A 14,033-nucleotide genomic window follows, 5' to 3' on the forward strand; every position below is an offset into this window, starting at 1 on the left:
CCACATTTTCATTTGCACCGTTCGTTAATGTAGTGCAGGTGACACCGGCTGCTACAGGGTGCAGTGGGTAAATCCATGCAGGAGAATCGGCTTGCATTCCTCTTTTTGGACGTGTGCAGTGCAAGCTCTATGCAAATGGAAGGTTCAGCTTCCCCGAAGAGGCTACAGGCTTTTCTTTCAAAAGCAACATCTGAATGCCACTTCAAGAAAGACTTAAGAGACACTAACTGCAACGCATCTGCTGCATACCGATAACAATTAGAAATGGCAGAACACGTGTAAATGGGTGCTGTTAAAGAGTTAGAAATGTACCATGAAAATTAGTGTTTTTAAATTGCTGCCCATATGCATAACCTTCTCTTGATATTGTAATAAGGTAGACTAGTCCATTTGAGCTAAATCATATATGCTACATTGCGGCCTAATAGCTATTCTTGGAAATTCAACCACACTTCAAAGACACTGGGCAATGCATTGTGGGTATGCAAATTAGCTCCAAAGTATGCTTTTTGCTCGAGTAAATTGTTTTGTCACAAAGGGTAGGCGATGTTATACATAGCTTAATCAACCAACAGCTATCTATAAAGGGTGCAGACAACCACAAATGCATTTCACCCCCATGAGCGTGGTATAGTCAGCAAACACCATCAATGTTATGGCGGTTTACACAAAGCATTAATAAACCTACTTGAAATTCGAGTAGGATAGCAAATTTAGGTAAGTCACACATGCCACAGCGCCCCCGAGTAGCCATTGCTGGAAGTTCACCTCAAGTTCAAAGCCACTGAGCAATGCACAGTGGGTATTCTAATTAGCTCAAAAACATGATTTTTGCTACAGTAAACTGTCCTTGACATAGGGCAACACTACATAATATATAGATTTATCAAACCAAGACAAAAAGCATTCAAGGATGCAGACAGCCACACACACATTCCCACACTCAATAGGGATCATCAGAACAGTAGAGTCTGACATTGTTGTGGTTGTAGCCGTGTGGTATGTTTAGCAAGGTCAATGTTATGGTGACTTTACAAAACATACGAAAAACCCTTCGAATGGATTGTGTCCTCCCACGTATTCCTCATCTTGTGATAATTCGTTATCTCCAGCTTCGCTGCTTCGGAAAAAGTTTTTCTCGGCAGAGGGCGCTGTGCTCTAGGTCGTGGCGTCGATTGTCCCTCGACAGACTCCGTACTCTGTCGACGTCACCGATGGTATAAATAGCTCGAGCCGCGCCCGTTTCTTCAGTTCCGTTTTTCCGATCGCTTCGCTATTAAGAACAGCGCACTTCTATTTTCTGTGAAGAAAATGTTGTCATCTTCAACGCCTTCGACACCCAGGACTGAGTTCAAGAAGTGTGCAGATTGTGGGTCTAAGATGTCGATCACCGATCCCCACCGGATTTGTCTCTGGTGTCTCAGTTCCAGTCACCGAACCGACGACTGCGGGTCCTGCCAATCAATGACCGAGAAAGCTCTTCGTGAGAGGAGAGGTAAACTGTTGGTCGGTAGGGAGGCCTCAAAAAAGGTTATGTCAAAAAGACACAAGAAAGCGACTGATTCTAAGGAATCGGATCGCCATAGGCACTCAAAGTGATCTTGATCTAGGAGTAGATCGAGACACTCTTCGTCATCATCGAAAAAAATGAAGAGGAGACATAGATCTCCCTCATCATCATCTTCTTCTTCAGAGTCGACTGAAGAAATTTGTTGTTCGACTAAATCGGATTCTCCCAGTAAGTGGGAAGAATTCCTCAAAAAGATGATGGAGGTTTTCGAGAACGCGGCCCGACCCCCTCAAAAGACCCTTGAAAAAGCCATACCCCTAAAGTCGCTCCATTGGACGACAAAGGGAAGTCCAAGACTACCATGGCAAAGACTGGTAGCGTCGAGGAATCTAAAAAAACTCGAGTCCACATAAAATCGTCGAAGACTCTTCGAGAGTCGAGCACTTCTCCAGTGCCATGCAAGAAACACAAGTCGTCGAAGACTTCGACGACTTCATCGACGCCCTCGGCGTCAATAGTTTCGACTCCAAAGCCAAAAACATCCTTGACGCCATTATCAAAGTCATCTTCGAAGACTTCGAAGACCCCTTCGACAACTTCGAAGGATTTGCCAATTCCTTCGAAGCAGATGGAAGAGGAAGAAAGGAGATTCACTCCTTTGCCCAGGTCACACTTTTTCAAATCTATGTCAGCAATTTATGAAGAGCCTGCTTCAGACGAAGACAAGGTTACTCCCTTGGGAGTTACTTATGGTACAAGACAAGTTCCTGAGGAACTTATTGACCAGGAATCTAGAATGAGAGACCTGAGTGATACTCTACATTCTGCCAGTGGAATTGACACATCCCCAGAATTAGAGTTCGCCAAGCCTGATCCTGCAGAGCATGCAGATGCTGGGTACAGGGGTCTTATGACCAGGGTAGTTCAATATATGGGTTGGGGTAATACTTCACCCATTTTTGAACAAAATGACATGACGGATATAATTGTCAAGGGACCTCAGAAAGATCCTGTTCACCCTTTCCACAGGGTCCTTCAAAGGACTGTGGAGAAAAACTGGGAGAAACCAGAGACTATTGCTGCTGCACATAGTACTTTTCCAAAAAAATATAGACCAGCTGGAACGGATCCTGAATATTTGAATAAACATCCGACTCCAGAGAGTTTAGTCATTCAGGCAGCATCTACTTCAAAACAAACTGCTTATCCAACTATCCCTCCAGATAGAGAGGATAAAAAAGTTGATTCCTGGGCACGTAAAGTTTTCACGTCAGGCAGTATGGCACTTAAGTCGGCAAATGTCACCTGTACCCTAGCCAGGTTTACCCATACCCTGTGGGACTGTATTTCAGCGGCGGCTGATCATATTTCGGAAGGCGAGCAAAGGGAAGGCTTCCTGAATATAGTCAAAGACGGGAAGGAGGCAATGGGGAATGTCTCCAGTCTGGACTGGATACTGCTGATACTATCAGCAGATCCATGGCTGCAAGCATTGTGCTACGCAGATTTGCGTGGTTGAGGAAGTCGGGTGTGCACCAGACGTGCAAGATAGACTCCTCAACATGCCCTTTGATGGCTCGAGGCTCTTTGGCAGAAAGGCTGATGAAAGCTTAGAAAAACTTCAGACCTCGAAAGCGGCAGCTAAATCACTTAGCGCCTCTTTGCGCCAGCCTCTAAAACCCTATTCCGGCTCATCTTCCTGGAGGGGTCGTTCTTTTCGATACTACTCCTCTTTTGGTAGAGGAAGAGGACAGGCTTCTCAAAGGGGCAAAAGAAACTTCCCTCGTGAAGCACGAGGAAGAGGTGCAAAATCACCCTCAGGAGTGGCATCTGTACCCTCAGCCACTCCTGGAGCCGCCTACAAATCCCTCTGAGACCTTGTTACACAAAACACCAGTGGGAGGCAGGATCTCTCAACATCTGAAGGAATGGCGGGGCATTACCTCAGATGCTTGGGCACTGGAAACAGTAGCCCAAGGTTACTGTCTCCCCTTTCTAAAAAGGCCTCAGAATCATCCACCGGGAGCCAACTCTGCCAGAATTCCAGATCCGCTCCTGTTGCAGGAAATTTTAACCCTGCTAGAGAAAGGTGCCATAGAACTGGTACCTGTAGGGGAGAGGAACAGGGGTTGGTACTCCCCATATTTTCTCATCTCAAAAAAGGACGGAGGACTGAGACCCATCTTGGACTTGAGAAACTTGAACAAGTTCCTCAGAAAGGACAAGTTCAAGATGGTGACTTTCTCAGATCCTTCAGGCTCTCCAACTCCAAGATTGGTTGGTATCATTGGACCTTCAGGATGCTTACTTTCATGTGCCAATCCATCCAAAGCACAGAAAGTACCTGAGGTTCGCGATTGGCAATTCTCATTACAAGTTTCGAGTTCTGCCATTCGGGTTGACCTCCGTCCCGAGGGTTTTCACCAAACTGTTGGTGGTTGTGGCAGCAAGTCTCAGGAAAGGAGGTATTCACATATATCCCTACGTGGACGACTGGTTGATCAGAGCAAGTTCTCCAGAACAAGCTCAGGAACATCTTTTGATCACCTGCCACTTCCTCCACAAATTGGGCTTCTCCCTCAATTTCAAGAAGTCCCACATGATACCATCCCAGAAGCTCAAGTTTATCGAAGCAATCTTGGACACTTCCTCGGGAAAAGCCTCGCCTTCCGAAGTGAGAGCTCTCCACATCCAGCAGATGGTAACGAAGTTCCAGAATGCCCAACGTCTACCGGCCTTCGTTTTTCTCAGGTTGCTCGGCCTCATGGCATCCTGCATTTTCCTAGTACCAGAGGCCAGGTTGAAAATGAGATCCCTTCAATGGGCACTCAGAACTCAGTGGTCCCAGTTCTCAGGGAATATGTCGGATCTTCTGCAAGTCCCGAGCGCAGTTGCTCAGGATCTTCTATGGTGGGCTTGCAACAACAACATTCTCAAGCGAGAGTCTTTTTGGAAACCATGGCCGGAGATAACAGTAGTGACCGATGCCTCACTCACGGGGTGGGGAGCACACACCAACGATCTGACAATTAGCGGTCGTTGGTGTCAGAATGTACCAAAGTATTAACTGAAAAGGATACAATACTCAAAAGGATACAGGAGGTAGGGTCTTCCGGATCCCTGTTCACACGATTTGATAGTTGTGAAGTCAATTGAAGACCTTCCAAATGATACAACCCTCTGGCTGATAAAACAGGCAGAGCGATGGATCACTGGAAAGGGCGTGGGTAAGGTATAGAAAGCCAGCCTAGGACAAATTAAAGTATCATGAATAACTGCTCCAACCTGAGTATGATGAATTAGATAATGACAGGAATGTTCACACTGACCTTTAGTTTAGGGTAGAATAATCCAGAAGTCTCTTGATGGATTTGAATGAAGAACAAACGACAAGGAAGGGAAAATTAGTAAGGGAGACTTATCCCGAACGGAACGAGGCTCACGCTAGATACGGGTTGAATTCACCACAGGATAGCGTCCAAAAGTTCAGTTCAATGTCACCTTCCAATAATCCTTGAAAAGCTTCCTTCCCACTATAGGGATCAATCCTTCTGTTAATTCCACAGATGCAGGAGTTAGAAATAGCGCTCTTTTTAAGGAAAAACAAAGTACACGCGGTTATAAACAGCCGCGAAGAAAATAACGTTTGAAGACAACGTGCGCGTGTGGATTTTACACGCGGGCAGGATTCGCGCAGACTGGGCCAGCCGCGTGTGAAGACAACGTGCGCGTGTGGATTTTACACGCGGGCAGGATTTACGCAGTCTTGGCCAGCCGCACTTGAAGACAGAGAGCGTGTGTGGATATTACACGCGGGCAGGATTCACGCAGTCTGGGCCAGCCGCGAGTGAAGACAACGTGCGCGTGTGGATTTTACACGCGGGCAGGATTTACGCAGCCATGGCCAGCCGCACTTGAAGACAGAGAGCGCGTGTGGATTTTACACGCGGGCAGGATTTACGCAGCCTTGGCCAGGCGCGCTTGAAGACAGAGAGCGCATGTGGGATTACACGCGGGCGGTGTTCCCGCAGTCCGGAACAGCCGCGTTTAGAGACAACGTGCGCGTGTGGAATTACACGCGGGCAGGGTTTACGCAGTCCGGGCCAGCCGCGTATGAAGACAGAGTGTACGTGTGGATGTACACGCGGGCAGGATTCCCGCAGTCCGGACCAGCCACGCTTGAAGACAGAGAACGCGTGTGAATTATCACGCGAAGGAATAGCTCCAGGAATCGGCGTGTGGCGGAACACACGCTATTGAAGGCCCAAAAGTAGCTGTAGAAATATGCCAGGATGCAGATCAGAGGTTCAGCTACACAACGCCAATAGATTCGATCAGAAGCAGCGAGTGAAGTTTCTACGCTGCTTAAATACGTAATACCGTAGTTCACGTGACGAAGCAAAAGTCACGTGAAGTTAGCGACGTGAAAAGTGCAAACGTCGTTTTCCCGGTAACGTATCGAATAACCTCCATTTGGAATAGAACGGTCTAGCTGTTCTACGAGCGTAGCGTCCAGCATGCATGACAGTGCCATCCCCCAAAGGGACAACCTCTCCCCTTCTTGTGTGAAAGCGCTTCAATAAAGCAGGAGCATGAATATTAGAAAGAGGTTCCCAGGACCTATCTTCGGGACCATAGCCCTTCCAATCCACCAGATAATATGGTCTACCAGAACGTAGTTTCATATCCAGTATGTCTTGTACCTCGTATTCATCTGAACCCCGCACAGAAATAGCAACAGGCCTTACAGGCAGTCTAGTAGCTTCAGAAAATGGCCTAATGAGTGACACGTGGAATACAGGATGCACTCGCCATCGTTGTGGCAAAGCCAGACGTACAGCAGCAGGATTAAGAACTTGGAGCACTACATACGGACCGATGTATTTAGGCAACAATTTCTTTTTGCCTGGAATTCTTAAGTTCTTAGTGGACAGCCAGACTTTCATACCAGCCTTATAGACAGGTGCGGGTACTCTATGAGCATCGGCATAGAACTTGTCACGTCGTTTAGCCTGCTCCAATTGCTGCTTCACCTTTCTCTGTAATCTCTTCAGATCACGAAAAGTACGGCCTGCGGCAGGCGTGTCCAAGGATAGACCGGAATCCAGAGGTATTGATCGGGGGTGTTGTCCATAGAGAGCATAGAACGGTGAAGTGCCTATGGCACTATGATAAGAGTTGTTATAGGCGAATTCAGCCGCCGGCAGTACCGTGAGCCAATCCGATTGGTATTGCAAACACAGACACCGCAGATATTGTTCCATAGTACAATTGACCCTTTCAGTCTGTCCGTCAGTTTGAGGATGATAAGCACTGGACATTCTATCATCAATCAGTAATGCAGATGTTAAAGCTCTCCAAAAGCGTGACGCAAACTGTGAGCCCCTGTCTGTAATGATTACTGATGGTAGACCAAAGAAATGAAATATATGTTGGATGAATAGTTCAGCCAGAACAGCAGCAGTTGGTAAACCAATACAGGGAATAAAAAGAGCCAATTTAGTGAAATAATCCACTACGACCCATATGGTATCATATCCCTGATTTGGGGGGAGTTCTACCACAAAGTCCATAGATATCATGTCCCATGGTTTGTTAGGGACAGGTAGGGACTGGAGTAAGCCCACTGGTTTACCAGGAGTATTTTTACATTGGATACATACAGAACAAGAAGATACATAGTTTATAACATCTGTTGCCATGGATGGCCACCAGCACCACCTTTTGAGCAGCTCCAGTGTTTTCTTCCGTCCAGGATGGGCTGCAATCAAGGAATCATGATTCCATTTGAGGGCTTTATTCCGCATTGAAGGAGTTGGTAGATAAAGTACTCCTTGTGTGAATGGTAAACCGTTATGTACGTCCAGATTCATATCCTGGACTACTTGTGGATGAATTTTTACCCACTCTTGTACTTCGGTTTTTAGGGATGGTTGAACCGAACAACTACATATTACATGATCTGCCAACAGCTGTATCTGTACTTGTTTTTCTTCCTGCGCCTCTTCACTCATACGGGACAAAGCGTCCGACTTAACATGTTCTCGGGCAGGACGATAGGTGACCTGGAAATCGTATTGGGCAAAAAAGACATGCCATCTGGCCTGACGGGCCGTAAGGCATTTCATGTATTTGAATGCTTGGAGATTTCTATGGTCAGAGTACACCAACACCTGTTGTTTGGCCCCAAGAAGATGATGACGCCATTCTCGGAAAGCATCTTTGATAGCCAGTAGTTCCCGCTCAGTGACGGTGTAGTTCCGTTCATATGAGGTGAGTTTGCGAGAGAAGAAAGCCACTGGGTGTTCCTCCTTGGTTTCTGTGCAAACTTGTGAGAGTACTGCACCAATAGCGACACTGGATGCATCCGCTTCAACGACAAACTGGCGATCAGGATCCGGATGTTGAAGCACGGGTGCAGTGGTAAATGCTTCCTTCAGCTTTTCGAATGCTGCTTGGGCATGTTGGTTCCAACAGAAAGGAACTTTAGAACTAGTTAAAGCCGTCAAAGGAGCTACTGTTTTGGAAAAGGAATGGATAAATCTGCGATAGAAATTCGCAAAGCCTAAGAAAGACTGTAGTGACTTGACATTATGCGGAATCGGCCAATTCAAGACGGCCTTTGCCTTGGAACGACTCATTCGAGCACCTAGATTGGTAATGTCGTAACCAAGGAATTCCACTTCCTGTGAATGAAAGACACATTTTTCGGCTTTCACATAAAGATGGTTCTCCCTGAGTCTTTGTAGGACTGTAGAAACATGTCTGACGTGTTCCGATAAAGATGATGAGTAGATCAGAATGTCATCCAGATAGATAACCACAAATTGGTCCATTATGTCTCTGAATATATCATTCATGAAGAATTGAAATGTGGCGGGAGCATTGCACAGACCAAAAGGAATCACCAAATATTCGTAAAGACCATACCGTGTCTTAAAAGCGGTCTTCCATTCGTCGCCTTCACGAATGCGAACCAAATTGTATGCACCTCGCAAGTCCAATTTGGTGAAATAACTGGAAGTGCCTAATTGATCCAATAGAACGTTTATTAGTGGTAAGAGGTATTGGTTTTTGATGGTGATATCATTAAGTGCCCTGTAATCAATGCAAGGTCTGAGATCTCCCTCTTTCTTAGGAACAAAGAATAGAGGAGATGCAGCAGGTGATTGTGAGGGCCGTATAAAGCCCATTGCTAGCGCTTTATCAATGTATTCTTTTAACACAACATCTTCTTTAGGTGTTAGTGAATAAACACGGCCTGTAGGAATTTTGGCACCAGGAATCAATTCGATAGGACAGTCGTACTGTCGATGAGGAGGTAATTGTTCTGCCTGGCCTTTATCAAAGACATCAGCATAATCAGCGTATTCGCATGGTATGATACTGTCGCATTGATGTACAACGCTGATAGTTGAATCCTCCACCATAGAGGCCAATATGTGTTGTTTATTTGACACCTCCTGACTGGTAAAGCAATGTTCATTGCAATGAATCGAAGGATATTGGAGCGATCCCGAAACCCAGTCAACAGCAGGATTGTGAAGGGTTAACCATGCAAGACCAAGTATGATCTCGTACTGTGGAGCAGCAATAACATCGAAGATGATTTCTTCTGAATGATTATTCGATAAGGTCATCTGAACAGGTACCGTCTCCTGGGTTACCATACCAGAAGTCAAAACAGATCCGTCCACGGTGTTCACCGTTTCAGGTCTTTTTTTGTTTACAAGGGGTAAGGAACAGTTCTTGGCATAAGTGATGTCTATGTAATTGCTGGTGGCTCCAGAATCAACCATGGCCTTGGAAACCACTTCTCGCTCATCACAACGTAACGTCACCTGAACTATAACAGGTGCATGTTTAGGAATGGTACTGGAGTCCGATGAAACACTCGACATAGGGACTCCTGCTATTGTCGAGTTTTGGCGTTTCCGGCACGCTTGATGGGTTTTTTAGGACATGTTGCCAATAAATGCTCGGAAGAACCACAGTACATACATAAGTGGTTTTTTCTTCGGTTCTCCCGTTCTGCATTGGACAATCGGCCTCTCACGGCGCCAATCTGCATGGGTTCAGGGTCGTTAGAGATGACTGCTGGTGTCTCTGACCGCCCCGAGACTGGCATGAAGGGCCTTTTCTCTCCCTTTCGAGCATTCCTTCGGGTGTCGATTTGTAGAACCAAATCGAGCAACTCTGGAAAACCCGTAGGAACCACAGGAACTGTAGATAAGGCATCTTTCAGTTCTTCAGAAAGACCCTTGTAGAAAACAGCCGTTTTCTTGCTGTCAGGCCATTGGGTTTCCGCCGTCAGTTGATTGAACCGGGCAACGTAAGACATAAGGGGTTGGCTGCCTTGTTGTAGGTTAAGCAACTCTAAATCTGTGGCTTGAGTAGAGTAACGCATGTCAAAGACTTTACTCATAGCAGTCAAGAGATTGTCACAATCGTACAACAAAGGGCTATTTGTTTCCAACAAAGGGTTAGCCCAAGCAGCAGCTGTGCCCCCTAAATGGGAAAGCACGAAGGCTGCTTTTGTGGTTAGATCAGGAAAAGAAGTAGGACGGCAAAGAAAATGGAGTCGGCACTGATTTACAAAGGTTCTATAGGTTTTGGGATCACCCGTGAACCGTTCCGGAGGGGCCAAGGGAAACTGAGTGGGCATAACCACATTAATAGTTTCCTGTGGGGGTGCCGTAGTCCCAGATCCAGATGCAGTAGTCATCGGCACCTGTGCTCCCTGAGGACTACCATGTAGGGCGTCTTGCATAACGTCCATACGGTGCCGTAACATGTCCTGTGCTGTAACCATTTCATTTCTCAAATCGCTGATCAACTGTGTCAAAACAGCTAAAGGATCCGTACCCTCCATGGCTTCTGATTCTGTCAGAATGTACCAAAGTATTAACTGAAAAGGATACAATACTCAAAAGGATACAGGAGGTAGGGTCTTCCGGATCCCTGTTCACACGATTTGATAGTTGTGAAGTCAATTGAAGACCTTCCAAATGATACAACCCTCTGGCTGATAAAACAGGCAGAGCGATGGATCACTGGAAAGGGCGTGGGTAAGGTATAGAAAGCCAGCCTAGGACAAATTAAAGTATCATGAATAACTGCTCCAACCTGAGTATGATGAATTAGATAATGACAGGAATGTTCACACTGACCTTTAGTTTAGGGTAGAATAATCCAGAAGTCTCTTGATGGATTTGAATGAAGAACAAACGACAAGGAAGGGAAAATTAGTAAGGGAGACTTATCCCGAACGGAACGAGGCTCACGCTAGATACGGGTTGAATTCACCACAGGATAGCGTCCAAAAGTTCAGTTCAATGTCACCTTCCAATAATCCTTGAAAAGCTTCCTTCCCACTATAGGGATCAATCCTTCTGTTAATTCCACAGATGCAGGAGTTAGAAATAGCGCTCTTTTTAAGGAAAAACAAAGTACACGCGGTTATAAACAGCCGCGAAGAAAATAACGTTTGAAGACAACGTGCGCGTGTGGATTTTACACGCGGGCAGGATTCGCGCAGACTGGGCCAGCCGCGTGTGAAGACAACGTGCGCGTGTGGATTTTACACGCGGGCAGGATTTACGCAGTCTTGGCCAGCCGCACTTGAAGACAGAGAGCGCGTGTGGATATTACACGCGGGCAGGATTCACGCAGTCTGGGCCAGCCGCGAGTGAAGACAACGTGCGCGTGTGGATTTTACACGCGGGCAGGATTTACGCAGCCATGGCCAGCCGCACTTGAAGACAGAGAGCGCGTGTGGATTTTACACGCGGGCAGGATTTACGCAGCCTTGGCCAGGCGCGCTTGAAGACAGAGAGCGCGTGTGGGATTACACGCGGGCGGTGTTCCCGCAGTCCGGAACAGCCGCGTTTAGAGACAACGTGCGCGCGTGGAATTACACGCGGGCAGGGTTTACGCAGTCCGGGCCAGCCGCGTATGAAGACAGAGTGTACGTGTGGATGTACACGCGGGCAGGATTCCCGCAGTCCGGACCAGCCACGCTTGAAGACAGAGAACGCGTGTGAATTATCACGCGAAGGAATAGCTCCAGGAATCAGCGTGTGGCGGAACACACGCTATTGAAGGCCCAAAAGTAGCTGTAGAAATATGCCAGGATGCAGATCAGAGGTTCAGCTACACAACGCCAATAGATTCGATCAGAAGCAGCGAGTGAAGTTTCTACGCTGCTTAAATACGTAATACCGTAGTTCACGTGACGAAGCAAAAGTCACGTGAAGTTAGCGACGTGAAAAGTGCAAACGTCGTTTTCCCGGTAACGTATCGAATAACCTCCATTTGGAATAGAACGGTCTAGCTGTTCTACGAGCGTAGCGTCCAGCATGCATGACAGTTGGTCTCCATCGGAGCCCAAACTGAACATCAATCTGTTGGAGCTGAGGGCAATCAACTAGCTCTGAAGGCCTTTCTGCCCTCTGTACAGGGAAAGAATGTCCTGATAATGACGGACAACACAAAGTGGCCATGTACTACCTCAACAAAAGAGGAGGGGTAGGGTCACTACCACTGTGCAGAGAGGCAATGCAGCTATGGTTCTGGGCAATACAAGAAGGAATCTCTCTATTGGCAATTCACCTAGCCGGAGAGAAGAACACGGCGGCGGACGCTCTGAGCAGGCAGAGCACGGTCTCTCACGAGTGGGAGATAGCTCAGAAAGTCGGGAACCCCTCAAGTGGATCTGTTCGCCACAGCGATCAACCGGAAGTGCAGTCAGTACTGTTTAAGGGAATTTCCTCAAAGAGGAGCTCTGGGAGACGCATTCGTAGTGGAGTGGAAATTTCCACTGCTGTACGCGTTTCCCCCAGTCCCCGTGATTCCTCAAGTAATCAGGAGATTGAGAAAGTTCAGGAAAACCATGATACTAATTGCCCCGGATTGGGCCAGGAGGACGTGGTACCCGGACCTTCTGGACATGTCCATCTGCCCTCCAATACGTCTTCCGCAAAGAGAGGATCTTCTCTCGCAAGAGGATGGTTGGGTTCTCCATCCAGAGGTCAAGACACTCAACCTTCACGCATGGTTTCTAAGAGGTTGAGATACAAGGATTGGGATCTTCCGGATGACGTAATGGAAATCTTGCTTTCGGCCAGAAGACCAGCAACAAAATCATTGTACCAATGTCGCTGGAACAGGTTTAGTAACTGGTGCAAAGACAAGGATGTGGACCCTTTTCAGTGTGGCACCCCAATGGTGCTTTCTTTTCTGCTACATCTAGCTAATCTGGGGCTCCAGATAGGAACAATCAAAGGATACTTTGCTGCGCTGTCCATTTTCAAGCGCGCCTCGGAAGAGGTTTCATATTTCAAAATACTGTTAATCATTCAATTCTTAAAAGGGCTTACTAATGTATACCCTCCAGTACCTTTTCATGTACCAACTTGGGATTTAAATTTAGTACTAAAATTCTTGACTTGCATACCTTATGAGCCTCTGCATTCATGTCCATTGAGGCTTTTAACTCTAAAAATTGTCCTTCTTGTGGCCCTATCATCAGCCCGCAGGGTTAGCGAACTTCAGGCTCTCTCATGCAAACCACCATATACTATTTTTTATAAGATAGTCCTTAAAGTTAAACCTTTGTTCTTGCCAAAAGTAGTCTCGGACTTCCATTTGTCACAAAAAATAGTACTACCAACTTTTTATCCTCCTCCTCATCTGGGCAAGGAAGAGGAGAGATTACACAGACTAGATCCCAAGAGGGTTCTTAGTTTTTACATCTCAAGAATGGCTAAATTGAGACAAGATGACCAACTATTCGTGGGTTATACTGGTCATAAATTAGGCTTATCTGTAACAAAACAGCTAATATGATCCCGTTGGATCATATTAGCCATAGTTGAATGCTACAGATTAGCGGGAAAAGAACCACCAGATGGGCTTTGTGCCCATTCTACAAGGGGAATGGCTACTTCTGCGGCTCTAAAGAGGGGAGTCCCGGCAGCAGATATTTGTGGAGCTGCAACCTGGAAAACAATGCATACTTTTGTTAAACATTATTGTTTGGATACTGCCTCCTCTAATGAGGGTTAGTACTCCCGCCTCCAAAATTGCTACTGCTATGGGAGCCTATCACAAGATGAGGAATACGTGGGAGGACACAATCCATTCGAAGAACAAGTTACTTACCAACTGTAACGTTCTTTCGACTGGATGTTCCTCCCACTTATTCCTCATCGACCCTCCCATCCTACCCCATGGTACAGTTTTACGTTTTCTTACACTTTCCTCTCACGAAGAATGTATCGGTCATGGGGCACGCCTGGGTGTTCCTCCTGTATGTTTCATCGAAAAAACAGAACTGAAGCAACGGGCGCGGCTCGAGCTATTTATACCATCGGTGACGTCGACAGAGTACGGAGTCCGTCGAGGGACAATCGAAGCCACGACCTCGAGCACAGCGCCCTCTGCTGAGAATTTTTTTTTCCGAAGCAGCAAAGCTGGAGAAAACGAATTATCACAAGATGAGGAATACGTGGGAGGAACATCC

General features: G+C 46.7%; 1 protein-coding gene across 1 annotated transcript in view; it reads left to right on the plus strand.

The window, feature by feature from the left end:
• The window catches only part of LOC138491790 (leucine-rich repeat-containing protein 46-like), a 383,144-nt gene that overhangs the window by 329,198 nt on the left and 39,913 nt on the right, over window positions 1-14,033 (plus strand). The gene's annotated exons all lie outside the window — the stretch shown is intronic.

This window comes from Ambystoma mexicanum, chromosome 10 (assembly GCF_040938575.1).
Source record: "Ambystoma mexicanum isolate Mex_15411 chromosome 10, UKY_AmexF1_1, whole genome shotgun sequence".
NCBI classification, from domain to species: domain Eukaryota; kingdom Metazoa; phylum Chordata; class Amphibia; order Caudata; family Ambystomatidae; genus Ambystoma; species Ambystoma mexicanum.